This window comes from Scardinius erythrophthalmus (assembly GCF_964197995.2).
Source record: "Scardinius erythrophthalmus genome assembly, chromosome: 24".
Classification (NCBI taxonomy): domain Eukaryota; kingdom Metazoa; phylum Chordata; class Actinopteri; order Cypriniformes; family Leuciscidae; genus Scardinius; species Scardinius erythrophthalmus.
The window spans coordinates 2,248,301-2,263,398 of record NC_138244.1 but is presented as its reverse complement, the minus strand read 5'-3'; the positions used below and the strand labels follow the sequence as shown (position 1 = coordinate 2,263,398).

At 41.3% G+C, this 15,098-nt stretch overlaps 1 protein-coding gene across 2 annotated transcripts in view; it reads right to left on the bottom strand.

The window, feature by feature from the left end:
- Window positions 1–12,387, bottom strand: part of LOC308684556 — a 44,422-nt gene extending 32,035 nt beyond the window's left edge. Inside the window, exons 1-2 of one of the 2 annotated variants that reach the window (XM_081355818.1) lie at window positions 11,276–12,387; window positions 11,131–11,206 (exon numbers count right to left, since the gene is read on the bottom strand). The gene's annotated coding sequence lies outside the window, so the exon portion shown is untranslated. Of the gene's footprint in view, window positions 1–11,130 lie in introns of both variants that reach the window. The other variant, XM_081355822.1, reaches the window with a different exon arrangement.
- Between the last annotated feature and the right edge of the window lie 2,711 nt (window positions 12,388–15,098).

The following is a 15,098-nucleotide window of genomic DNA, read 5'->3' as shown; positions in this document are numbered from 1 at the left end:
AGATCTGCTCTATCACACACCAAACTCTCGTTCCTCTGCTAGATCTGCTCTATCACACACCAAACTCTTGTTCCTCTGCTAGATCTGTCTATCGCACACCAAACTCTTGTTCCTCTGCTAGATCTGCTCTATCACACACCAAACTCTTGTTCCTCTGCTAGATCTGCTCTATCACACACCAAACTCTCGTTCCTCTGCTAGATCTGTCTATCGCACACCAAACTCTTGTTCCTCTGCTAGATCTGCTCTATCACACACCAAACTCTTGTTCCTCTGCTAGATCTGCTCTATCACACACCAAACTCTTGTTCCTCTGTTAGATCTGTCTATCACACACCAAACTCTTGTTCCTCTGTTAGATCTGTCTATCACACACCAAACTCTTGTTCCTCTGTTAGATCTGTCTATCACACACCAAACTCTTGTTCCTCTGCTAGATCTGCTCTATCACACACCAAACTCTTGTTCCTCTGCTAGATCTGCTCTATCACACACCAAACTCTTGTTCCTCTGCTAGATCTGCTCTATCACACACCAAACTCTTGTTCCTCTGCTAGATCTGCTCTATCGCACACCAAACTCTTGTTCCTCTGCTAGATCTGCTCTATCACACACCAAACTCTTGTTCCTCTGCTAGATCTGCTCTATCACACACCAAACTCTTGTTCCTCTGCTAGATCTGCTCTATCACACACCAAACTCTCGTTCCTCTGCTAGATCTGTCTATCACACACCAAACTCTCGTTCCTCTGCTAGATCTGCTCTATCACACACCAAACTCTTGTTCCTCTGCTAGATCTGCTCTATCACACACCAAACTCTTGTTCCTCTGCTAGATCTGCTCTATCACACACCAAACTCTTGTTCCTCTGTTAGATCTGCTCTATCACACACCAAACTCTTGTTCCTCTGCTAGATCTGCTCTATCACACACCAAACTCTCGTTCCTCTGCTAGATCTGTCTATCACACACCAAACTCTTGTTCCTCTGCTAGATCTGCTCTATCACACACCAAACTCTTGTTCCTCTGCTAGATCTGCTCTATCACACACCAAACTCTTGTTCCTCTGTTAGATCTGCTCTATCACACACCAAACTCTTGTTCCTCTGCTAGATCTGCTCTATCACACACCAAACTCTTGTTCCTCTGCTAGATCTGCTCTATCACACACCAAACTCTCGTTCCTCTGCTAGATCTGCTCTATCACACACCAAACTCTTGTTCCTCTGCTAGATCTGTCTATCGCACACCAAACTCTTGTTCCTCTGCTAGATCTGCTCTATCACACACCAAACTCTTGTTCCTCTGCTAGATCTGCTCTATCACACACCAAACTCTTGTTCCTCTGCTAGATCTGCTCTATCACACAGGGCCCCAAACACTTGATGATGGCTTGCATTTTGGCCTGTTTATTTTTGCCAATCGTTTTTAATGGCTAAACTCCTCACTTTATATTTCATAAAATCCCACGGCAGCCCATATTGGTTAGTAATTACACCCTGTTTATAGTATTTATCAATTATTTTTAAGACCTCACACTTAAATTCATCATTTAATAAATAAAGAATTGTTTAAAATCCAGTATCCACTTCTTTCTATTGTCATTAGTGGTGATAAAGATGTGAATAGATTTGTGGTCAGTAAAAGCTGCGGGATCAATTGTAATGTTACAATTGGAGAATATATTGGAAAAAATAAATATATTGGAGACCGCAAAGACAAATCTACACATGATGTTTCATAAACAAAGTTCAGGAGGAGCACGTTCAAATAATCAATCCAATCAACTTGTCATCAAACTATTACCATGTCTACCCTATCAGCATGAGAGGAAGCATATACTTGTTCACTCTTACATTCCTTGACAGTTTTCAGCATCCCTCCACTCACTCGGCTTGTCCTTACACAGCCTGCCTGGAATACGGGGGGAGTACTTTGGGTTCGGGCCGAATACCGAGCCGCCCGCCCTCTCCTCGGACAGCACGCCAAATATGCATTTATTCTATCTGACTTATTTGTAAGTGTGAACTCGTGAAATCTCAATTCTCCAGCGGCAGTCATCTTTTCTTTTACTGTCTATGCATCTTTGTTGTAAACGAATTCAACCCAAGCGCTCGTTGATGACGTGGATGATTACGTTACTGTTGCTCATCTGTCCATCATCGTATAAAGCCCGCCCTGACAATTTGATTGGTCCGAACAATTTTTGTTCGGGCATAATAGCTCCTCAACGGATCGAGTCCAGACCGAACTTCCCAACCAAAAATTTGTGTGGGCGGGGCTAAGTTCGGCTGGCATCCAGGCTAGTGACAGTGTTTTAGTTCAAATATATTCAGTTGTATTCCTCATCCAGGCCCGCCCACAGAAATGACTGGGCCCCTGAATAGGTCCAGTGAATGGGCCCTCCCCAAATCCGCTATCTACTCATATCATGCGTGTGCTCTCTCTCTCTCTCCTACATTAACACATTCATTTAACTGAGAGTGATGGGGGCATTTAACTTACTCAGTGATGGGGGCTACATAGGTACACACACACACACACACACACACACACACACACACACACACACACAAAGGCGTTACACACACACACACACACACACACACACACACACACACACACACACACACACACACACACACACACACACACACACACACACACACACACACACACCAAGGTTAACAAACAACCTGCTACACTTACACATTTCTCAGAAGGAAATGCAGAAATGCAGTTTCTTACCCTATGGTATCATCTTTGCCTTGTACAGCCATCTTCCTTGTCTTTCTGGATGCAAAGTCCTTTATAATGTCTTTAAAGTCCATCTGTTTAGCCAGTTCACACTCCGTGGCAAGTATTGCCAGGTTATTGAGTCTCTCTTGGCTCATTGTGGAGCGCAGGTAATTCTCTATTAGGCTAATTTAAAGGGGTGGTAAAACACAATTTCACTTTTCTAACTTTAGTTAGTGTGTAATGTTGCTGTTTGAGCATAAATAACATCTGCAAAGTTACAACGTTCAAAGTTTAAAGCAAAGGGAGATATTTGCTTTTAACCCTCTGAGGTCGGCAAACGCGCAGGCACGTTTTGCTGGATTTTCTCCACATTGTAGCACTATAAACTTAAATTACTCCGTCATTTATGGTCATACAGAAAAAATAATCTGTGATATTTCTACTTTTGTATGTGTCCACTTACAATCAAATCAAAACATTGTGCTTTTGTAAAATAAAGAAAATAAACAGGGTGTGCGTTCTGCCTCTCCGTCGCGGTGAACTTTTTTTTCTTGAGCACGTCTATAATCTGAAACAAAACTCAGCGAATACTTGTCACACATTTATGAGCCATATACCTTTATAAACATCCACATGGAACGCGATCGCGCTCATTAGGCCTACCTCAAAAACAAAACACCAAAACACTTTACAAGTCTCTGCTTTTAGACACGCCTGAGCTTACATTGGATTTACCTCAGAAGAAGAAGAACGTGATTTGAAGACAAGAAAGATGTAAGGTAAGAAATTCTTACATATTAGTTTGCTATTGTTGCATAAATTTCACATTGCAGTTGAACTGTTGCTATATATAGGATGAATATTATAATATTTAGACCCGTGTTTACTGTTACTGTGTTTGTGGATATCTGCTCAAACGTATGGGTGATCTAGTTATCAAGCATGACAAAATATTACTGCTGGGTGATTTTAACATTCATGTTTGCTGTGCTTCCAAACCATATTCAGCTGAATTTCTAAATATGATTGAGTCTTTTGACTTTACTCAGTGGGTTTCTGGTCCAACACATATCCATGGCCACACCCTTGATTTGATTTTAACCCATGGTTTTTCTATTTCGAATATAGAAATCAACAGCGCATCTTTCTCTGACCACATGCCTGTACTTTTTACTGTTCCTCTCACTGGGCGCACACTTAAAAATCCATCGCTGGCACGTTTAACTCGTTGTCTTACCCAACGCTCTAGTGAAGATTTTTCCACAGCCTATCACAATGTACATAACTGTCTGGAATCTGTCTCTACCCTGCATAACCTGGATGCTGATGCACATCTTAATCTTTTTAATTCCACCTGCGCAGATATCATGAATTCTATTGCGCCTTTGAGGTACAAAAATCACAAGCCTGCACCAGTGCCCTGGCACACTGACACTACACGTACCCTTGGACGGGTATGTAGACAGACGGAGCACCAATGGAAAAAGGACCATCTGCAAGTTTCGTATGAAATCATGAAAAATGCCTATAAGGTGTTTCAGAAAGCTGCAAAGTCTGCAAAATGCAAACATTTTTCTGAACTTATTTCTAATAACTGCAATAAACCTCAAGTTCTCTTTGCTACTATTAACTCTGTTTTATATCCCTCTGTGCATCCCATCTTAGAGCCCTCTACTGCTCTCTGTGACAATTTTGCAAAGTTATTTGTTGACAAGATCACAATTTTAAGATCTCAATTGACTAACTCAGTGTATATACACGATGTTCCATTATGTTCTTCCATCTGGTCTGAGTTTGAGCCGATTGATCTGGAAACTTGTAATGAAATTGTTGGTCACTTAAAACCCATCTGTCCGCAGGATATTATTCCACCTTCTTTCCTTAGGCAAATTTTGGACACAGTTGGACCTGGCCTGTTACTTTTAATTAACAAATGCCTGTCAACTGGTTCTTTCCCTAACAGTCTTAAAGTTGCTGTGGTGACGCCTAATCTCGATCCTTCTACTCTTTCTAACTTTCGTCCTATTTCTAATTTACCTTTTATTTCCAAGATCCTTGAGAGAGTTGTACTGATTCAACTACAGTCATATTTATCCGCAAATTCTCTCCATGAAACATTTGAATCTGGTTTTAAAGCTCTGCACAGCACTGAATCTGCTCTTTTAAGAGTGTCAAGTGATATTTTAACTGAAACTGACTCTGGGAAATCAATGGCCTTAGTTTTATTAGATTTGAGTTCTGCATTTGACTTAGTTGACCATGAGGTCCTGTTGCGACGTCTGGAGACATCCGTGGGCTTTCGAGGCGCTGTCTTGCAGTGGTTCCACTCTTATCTGACCAACAGATGTTTTAGTGTCCGTATTGGTCATCACTCCTCCACTAGTGTACCTCTGAACTGCGGAGTCCCACAGGGATCAATCCTCGGCCCCATATTGTTTATTCTGTATCTGTTACCTCTGGCTTCCATCTTTAATAAATATGAAGTATCCTTCCATTTGTATGCCGACGATACTCAGATTTATTTTCCTTTAAAACATAATGATAAAAATGGTCTACAACCCTTGTTTGCCTGTTTAAGTGAACTTAAACTTTGGCTTTCAAGTAATTTTCTAAACCTAAATGAAAATAAAACTGAAATAATTATCTTTGGGCCCAAGTAGGGGTGGGCGATATAGCCTCAAAATTATATCACGATATTTCAAGAATATTTGCGATAATGATATTTATGACGATATAAAAAAAATGTAGACAATTTTTTTTATTACATCTCACCTAAATGTTTGCTCACTCATTGTGTTTTTACAATTGGGTAATTTTGTATTTCAGAGTTTACACAACACAAGGAAGCTTGATTTCAATCTTTGAATTAAATTGAAAAAAGTAGCAAAACATATATACAAAATAATAAAGATACAAATAAAGAGAAACGTTTTTGGGTAGGTCTAACACTATTCAGAAATACTACAGAAACTGAATAAGGTAATCAAATGTAAAATAACACTAGTCCTGACTAAATTAAATTAAAGGCTATTAATTCTGATTCCTTACAATGAAAGCTATCTTTTGTTGTTTTGACGACAACATTAATGACAGACACATATGGCTGCTGTCACTTTTAGAGCTAGTGCCCGGATCCATTACTGTTATAGCCTACTGTCTGTCACACTGTCACGCACGTTTTATGGTTATTTCAGACATAACCGACTGTTTACGAATATACTAACCATGACCGGAATTTTTACACAATTTTGCGTGTTTTTTCCCCCGTTAAAGCAATATAATCCGCGAAATAGAACTTTTGTTACTCGCGAGCTGTTTGTGAGGCGGCTTTACTGTATGCACGCAGAGTAAACATCTCTCAGAGAGCGCGCGAGAGTACTGAATAGTTTAAAATCGCAAATGTTTAAACTGATAAGACTTAAAAAGAAGTGAAAATGATAAACTTTAGTTACGATGCAAGTGACAAAAGACAATTCCATCATGTCCTGACTGCTAAACACAAGAGTGTGGTATCGACGCTTGACTTGTGCAACCCATTTTGAAAGCGAGAGAGAGAGAAGACGCGGCACCGCTGAAAACTCACACGGTTGGTAAAATCAATATTTGCGGGGGAATTTCCCGCATTATAAGTGGTAGACCTGCGGGAATTATTAAAATACTATTGAAGTAGCTCCTTTTTAGGTACTAAATCGTCATTGGAGGCTGACTTGCTGCTCTCGCGCTCAGACAGGTGTTGTTATTGTGCGTGCTAAGGAACGTAATGCGCCATACGTCATTGCGTCGCTATATCAGTGATATCGCGATATGACACTTTTTTATCATGTAAAAATTTATACCGGTATTATCGTGGACGGTATGATATGGCACACCCCTAGGCCCAAGGAAAACTGTGTGTTTGATGTTGACCGTGGTTCTCTCGCACCGTATGAAACCCACTGCGCAAGAAATCTGGGCTTTCTGTTTGACCACAACTTAAAATTTGAGAAACAGATCAGTGCTGTTGTAAAGTCATGCTTTTTTCACCTCCGCCAACTCTCCAAAGTGAAACCTTTTTTAACTCAGAGTAATCTTCAAATAGTGACACATGCTTTCGTAACATCCCGACTAGACTACTGTAATTCACTTTACTTTGGTCTATCTCAGTCTTCTCTCTCTCGCCTACAGCTAGTGCAAAACGCAGCAGCTAGACTCCTCACTGGGACACGCAAGTATGAGTCGATCACCCCTATCTTATTCAAACTCCACTGGCTGCCTGTTAAATTTAGAATTGATATTAAAATTGTACTTTTTGTGTATAAAGCTCTTAACAATTTGGCCCCTAAGTACCTGACTGATCTGCTCTGTCTGTACACTCCTTCTCGTACTTTGAGATCCAGTGATCACTGCCTTCTCATCGTGCCTAGATCCAGGCTTAAAAACGAGGCGACCGTGCTTTTGCGACTGCAGGGCCAAAACTTTGGAACAGTCTGCCTCTCTATATCAGACTGGCTCCCTCAGTTTCCATCTTCAAATCTTCTTTAAAGACTTTTTTGTTTTCTCTTGCATTTGATGCTCTTTGATTCTGATACGATTACTGCTTATTTTTTCTTTTGTTTTATTTTTTCAGTTGTTTCTTTTCGTCCTGTACTGCTCTGCATTTTATTCTCTGCTATGTACAGCACTTTGGTCAGCCTTGGTTGTTTTTAAATGTGCTTTATAAATAAATATTGTATTGTATTGTATTGTATTGTATATGTATATGGTAACCATAATGTTTTATATTTGAGCGCGATCGCGTTTGAATGTATCATATTTTGCAGCGCGATCGCGTTTGAATGTATCATATTTTGCAGCGCAATCGCGTTTGAAAAGCAAACGGCTTCATGTTTTTACTATTATCTCATTTCATATCATCATAAGGAATGGAAACATTTGAAGTAACATGATAATCAATATATTTTTCTCTAGCTTAGTTGTTACTGAAATCTTTTGGAAGATTTATACTGCTATAAGGTTATTGTTATTTTATCCAGCACTGCGCATAGCTTATGTCATTATATTATATATTGTTGGTAACATTTGTGTGTGTGTGTGTGTGTGTATTCTGTGAATTTTAAAAAGCAATTTTAACCAGAAAAATCTAAAATTTATTCCCAAAATCGTGCAGGCCTTTCTCTTGATATCAGTATGTTCACTTTTTTTTCAGGGCCCAGATGCCACTGAGGACTTCAGTGAACATGAACATGGTAAAGTGAAAATCAAACACCTTGGAAATGAAAGGTATGTACAATGTTTTTAGGAATGGCACAAAGGTCTCTATCTTTGGATCATTGTTTTCAATAAGTGCTTTTTTTGGCATTTGTTGTGTGTATCTTTGGACTATGTTGTGTTGTAAATAAATCCAAACAATTTAAAAGCCATTCTTTTTTTAAATCTCCTCATTTACAGTATTGTGCAAGGTTGCCCAGAATGACAGGGCCTGATAGCTCCTAATCGGGCCGTTAGGGGAGGGTCTTTGTCTTTCTCAGGTGTGAAAAGCTTACATATTAATGAGCTCTCGCATAAGGCTTTTTCACACAAAACACATCGTAAAATTTTTAAATCAATATTATTGTCTTATCTGAATGAGCAGTCGGGGTGATTTTCACATAGTTTTAGAGCAAATATTCTAGGCTACGTGATACAATTTTCAAAAGTCTTGTGAAGAAATAATCAGTATGGGTTTCATGGCCTTATTTCAGTGAGAATTTTTTTTTTGTATTTTCACAAACCACGCATAAATGTCATTATCTCAAAACTACAAACTTTTACACACATGCTGCTGATATATTATTGCAGCAGAGTTTGTGCTGAATACAGTGTAATTAGACTTTAGCCATGAAAATGTCACAAGTAACAGAAATAACCAGAAATGTCAGAGCATGTCAGAACACCTCCAGGGCCCAGAAAACAGCTCAGACCTCAGAGGGTTAAAGAAATCAATTTCTAAGAACTACAGAAACGGCTGATAGGGACTACACAACATTCCTGTGGGCTTGCTGACATCACTAAGCCCAATATTTACATAAACCCCTCCTCTGGGAACACAATACATAAAGGGGGCGAGGCCATTTTATGTTGCTTTGGAGAAGAGTTGTTGTGGTAGTGGAGTGTCGTTGCCGCTATGCCGTCGAAACGCTATTATTTTCACCCAGATTGCAGGTCCACTTTGTTCAGTCTTCCTAAGGACGGTTACAATTTATTGTTAACTCGGTCCCTCATAATTATAATCCAAATGTCGCACTCTGTGCTGCACATTTTCCGGAGGAAAGCTTCCTCAATCTATGCGAGTTCAATGCAGGATTCACACAACGGCTTGACCTGAAAGATGGAGCAGTTCCAACTTTAAAAACAGAAGCTGTTGTTTTCGAGCCACAACCTGTAAGTATGATTTTTTCGTTGATGTGTTTTCCTGTAATAGTTCGTATTGTTAATTGTACGTTGTAGCGAGGAAGTAAATGAACAACAACGCTGTTTGGCTCCACAAACCAGTTTGTTAAATGCTAATTCATACTTATCCGACAAACACATACAAACTTCTGTTTAATATCACCAGCGCAGCGAACTTGGAATGTTCGTGGTTGTTGTCGTTTCACTGTAAATTTGATTATAGCTTTTGTGTATTGTTTATCTACAGGCATGCTAAACATGGTTTGTGTTTGATTTTGCTACTGTTGTAAAGCCAATGTTTAGTGTTCGTATTGGGTTAATAGTTCTGGCGACAGATATTTAGTTACAATCGTTTTAAATATACAAAAGTAACAGTGTCATATAGCGATCACAATAGATCTGCAGTCTTAAAAAAAAAACATACCTTTCTGAAACGTCCTTAAACAGCCGTTCTTGACCAGGTTCTGCTCGATTCTCTCCACTAACATTCTCTGGGTCTGATTTGGGCTTAAACTGGTATGGGAATATTAACGCCGTTGTTTACTTTAGCACAAACTACCGGTAAGGGTAAGGGGACTTTCCGAAACAACGTGCACTTGGCGGTTAGCGAATCACAACACACTGGGCCAGCTAACCAATCTGAGCCCGTTGCGTATTTTTGAGGGCGGGGCTTCATAGAACCCGGAAATCATCCGACCGTTTTTACAAGGAGGGACAGAGCAGTGTAAAATAATGGTTAAATATGTGAAAAATAATGCGAATTTTTAAAAACGAAGCATGAACACATGTTACAGTGAACCCCACAAACACAATCAAGCCTTCGAAAAAAGGTGTTTTACCACCTCTTTAAAGGGGGGGTGAAATGCTAATTTTCACTCAATCTCCTGTTAATCTTGAGTACCTATAGAGTAGTATTGCATCCTTCATATCTCCAAAAAGTATTTAGTTTTATTATATCTATAAAAGAAAGATAGGCTGTAACGAGTCTTTCCGGAAAAAAACGAGCGGCTGGGGGCGGGCCATGTGGGTGAAGCTAAAGCTGTGTGCTAACGCGCCACACTAACAACACAGAGACATTTGAAGCAGTTTTACTCAGCCCGGTTCCAACCACGACCGCGAACCTTTATCATTGCGACTGCACGATCCTTAAGCATTAGACGATCTGCAAATCCGTCGATCTGGGCTTTGTTTATAAAACAATCATCGTCGAAATGCAGGGAACAAACAGTCTTACACAGCTCCGTCGATGATGCTCTGAAAAAACAAACTCCATCCACTGGTCCCTTAACGCTGGGTTTTTGGGGAATCTGTGCAGGGTTGTCTTGCCCTGGCAACCAAAAACCCACTTCTTTGGTGACATTGACTTCCAAAAGCCGAGCAGAGCACTTTGATGGCGAACTGCTTTCGCTCTCTTGCTCTGGTCTACGAGTGCACGCGCGCCCGCGGTTTTCCGGCAGAAGTGCCCTTAGGACCCATATAAGGAAATTCCGCCCCAACTGACGTCACACAGACCCATACTCGAAAAAAACTTTCCAAAACTTGTGACAAACCGGAAGGATAATTTTTGGCACAGAAATACTCCTTCAAACGTACAATTTAATTTTTGAAACTTTGTCCATGTTTAGCATAGGAATCCAACTCTTTAACAGTGTAAAAAACTCAGTATGCATGAAATAGCATTTCACCCCCCCTTTAAGTTTACTGAAGGATCTCTCTCCATAAACCAGATTAACTACGTCACAGTAGTGCATATTGTCACATCCACCGTCTGTCTTCCTCATCTGTCTCTGCACTACACTCCCCAGAATCCTCCTTGGCGCACACCTGCACTCACTCTCCTCTCTCTCCTCTAAGCAGTAATCACCTTCACCTGGATCCCATCACCAGCTCAGCTTTATATTAAGCACTCAGTCACTCACTCTTTGTCTGGTCTCGTCTATACACGTCTATTCATGACACACAGACTCTCAACTTCACCTACCTGCATACTTGCGGTCGATCCCGATCTTCTTCAGCCTGTCTTCAGTCCATCTTCAGAGAATCTTCATCATTTGCATCTGCAAGAGAAAGAGAGACTTTATCATTTAGTTAAGCTTCATCCAATTATCTACTTCCTGTTTACTCACCTTTCACGCTGTGTCCGGGGACTTCTGTGAACTCGCACCAGGTGGATTTTAATGACATGGCCCTTTTAAGAACTGTTTTCGAATGGGACTAAATGAACCTGTTCGTTCCAAGCTTCCTGGGAGAAAGGTCCACTGTTCCCTGGACCAATGCCTTGACTATGCCTTGTTGTTAGGTGGTTCATCATTCACGGTGGGTGTTGTGGATGAGGAACCACTTCACATCATGCCTGCCAGGTCTGGGTCTCTTCACATCAGGCCTGCCACCAGATCGGTTTATCACAGACTACTATCCAGCCTGGCAGATCCTCCGCTGATGTCAGTGTGATCTGCCAAGATGGCAGTTCCTCCAGAGTTTCGTCCAGCCGTCGCCTGCCCGCCAAAGCCAGAGCCAGGCGCCTGCCCACCCGAAGGGTCCTCTTCGCCATGGTCACCCGAAGGGTTCTCTCCGCCGTGGCCACCTCCTCAGCCTGCTTCACCATGGCCGCCCGAAGGGAAGTCTCTGCCATGGTCACCCGAAGGGTTCTCTCCGCCGTGGCCACCTCCTCAGCCTGCTTCACCATGGCCGCCCGAAGAGAAGTCTCTGCCATGGTCACCCGAAGGGTTCTCTCCGCCGTGATCACCTCCTCAGCCTGCTTCACCGTGGCCGCCCGAAGGGAAGTCTCTGCCATGGTCACCTGAAGGGTTCTCTCCGCCGTGATCACCTCCTCAGCCTGCTTCACCATGGCCGCCCGAAGGGAAGTCTCTGCCATGGTCACCCGAAGGGTTCTCTCCGCCATGATCACCTCCTCAGCCTGCTTCACCATGGCCGCCCGAAGGGAAGTCTCCGCCATGGTCACCCGAAGGGCTCTCTCCGCCGTGATCACCTCCTCAGCCTGCTTCACCATGGCCGCCCGAAGGGAAGTCTCTGCCATGGTCACCCGAAGGGCTCTCTCCGCCGTGGCCACCTCCTCAGCCTGCTTCACCATGGCCGCCTGAAGGGAAGTCTCTGCCATTGTAGTGTTAGATTCTAATGTGAAATCTTCTGATAAATCCCTTAAATTGGAACCTCTCCTAAATGATTTACATATTTCAAAAGTAACTGACAAAATATCTATGGACGATCTTTTAGTTGCACGACTCCAGAAAGACCACGCCAGAGAACTTCATAAAGCTAAGAAAACGGAGAAGAGGAAGAAGGACCCAACATCCACAGAACAAGCTGACCTATCAAAGTTGTAAGGCCCGTTATATTGGCCCAATCTGCCGGTCCGCCAATACACGGGGAAGGTATCACATGTTTTGTCCTCACTCATGCAAAGTATTGGTTGGTTAAATTTACAATACATTTAGTTATGTATTCTCTCGTTTATTTCATCTGACTCCATAAATGAAAGGGTTTAATAATAATGTAACATTTTAATGTTTCAGATATCAGAGATTAATTCCACAATCAATTCAAATATCTAGAACATGGTTATACATTGGTTACACCAAATAATCTTACCCAGCTTGTACCAGAGAGAGAGAGAGAGAGAGAGAGAGAGAGAGAGAGAGAGAGAGAGAGAGAGAGAGAGAAAGATAGAAGAAGGGAGGGAGTGTAGCAGCCCGGTTGAATAAAAGAAATTCGCTCTCTCACTGATGTTGTCGGTTTATTGTCCGTAATGCCTTCACAATGCCATCAGAACACCTTCACAACACCTTCACAACACCGTAAGAGCTAAAACAGATGAATTAACATTATTGGAATTTGTAAATAATTCACATACATATAAATGAAACAAAACAGTAGTCGATATAGCAACAAAATTACGAAATTAGTACTAACATTTACCATAAACAACTTAAATTACTCATAAATCAAACAAACACATATAAAAACAATCTTAAAGAGAGGATATGCTATGTAACATTATACAAATGCATAAATATACATGATGTATACATTGTACTCCTTTCCAACCAGGTGCTAAACAACAGACACAAAAATAAAAATAAAATAAAATAAAATAAAACCGCGACTAGATGCCTAAATTCACTTAAAGGTGACCTTAAAAACTAGAATTCAGATCCGTGAATCCGTGACCGCATGGTTCCGTGTCTCCGTCTGTCAGCGCGCTCTCTGTGCGCAAGCGATCTGTTCGCCTTTCCGGTAAGCCGCCTTTCAAAATAAAGGTCTCTATAGGTTAAATAACTAAGAGTGCAAAGGAAACTTCCAAATATAATAAACACAATATTACGAATATTATACTAATAATAATAATATAATAATATCAGATAATATCAGAATAATATATTAATACCCAAAACTAAATAAAATAACTGAGGGTTATTTACACTCCCACCAAATCATGAGTGACTACAAATCTCAAATTTTAAGCATGAATGATTTCTAAAATAAATTACCCATGTTTAAGGCTAGATGTAAAGGAAAAACTGAAACATTCTACTATGAACTGCATAAATCAAAGGATATGTTAGGAAGTTCAGGCTGCCTCTAGCAGCAGGATCAGCTTCTGCACTGGGCGATCAACTATTGAAGGTTTGTTCAGACGTTTACCATTCTTCCCCAGTTTTCTGTCTCCAAAACGTATCTTCACTCTTCTAACCAAGCCATCCTTGCCAACTACAGTCTCAATAACTTCTGCCAAGCGCCACTTATTCCTGGGCAGATCGTCTGCCTTCTCTAAGACTATATCTCCAACTTGCATGTTCCTTCTTGGTGTAAGCCAGCATTGTCTGGTTGCAATGTTAGACACATACTCCTTCTGCCAACGGCCCCAAAATTGCTCCGCTAAGTATTGGACATGACGCCATCTCTTGCGAGCATATACGTCTTCTCTAACAAATTTGCCAGGGGGTGGTAAAGCTTGGGTAGTTTTCAAAGTGAGCAGGTGATTTGGGGTAAGGGGCTCAAGACTTTTAGGATCATTCAGATTGTCTACTGTGAGCGGTCGGCTATTTACAATGGCCATAGCCTCATAGAAGAAGGTCCGAAGGGAAGAATCATCAAGTCTTCCAGAAGATAAGGACAGAGTGGCATGAAGAACACTTCTCACAGTTCTAATCTGTCTCTCCCAAACTCCTCCTGTGTGACTTGAATGGGGTGCGTTGAAGACAATTCAGTCACATTGTTTTTCTGCTAAGAACGCTACCAGATGATTGGTGTCAATCTCTTTCATGGCCTTAGCAAACTCATTCTTAGCTCCAATGAAATTACTGCCTTGGTCGCACCTTATTTGACGAACTGCACCTCTGATAGCGATGAAACAACGCAGGCCGTTAATAAAGGCGTCCGTGGACATGTCATCCAGCATCTCAACATGGACGGCTCTGCAACAGAAACAGGTAAAGAGAAGTCCATACCTCTTGTATGATTTACGGCCTTGTCTGGTGATGAATGGACCAAAAACAACCATTCCGCAGTAAGTGAATGGAGGGGATGGATCTATACGCTCTGAGGGCAGGTTGGCCATTTTTTGCTCTTCTGTGGGTCTGCAAAGCTTACGACATCTCACACACCGACGTACAAAGGAGGCTACAGTCCTGTTTACTCCTGTTATCCAAAATCCTCTTGATCTGATCTCATTTATAGTTAAGCCTTTTCCTTGATGTTCCGTTTTTTCATGACAATCAGCGATCAGAAGTTTTGTAAGATGGTGTTCCTTTGGAATTATTACTGGATATTTAATGGAGTTAGGGACAGAAGAATTACAAAGCCATCCTCCCACCTTGAGCAATCCGTCATGGTCGACAAAGGCGTCTAGATTGCATAGCCTGTTGTTGCGTGGGAGTTGCTTGCCCTTACGGAGTAAGGCTATCTCTTCTGCATACATCTGACTCTGTA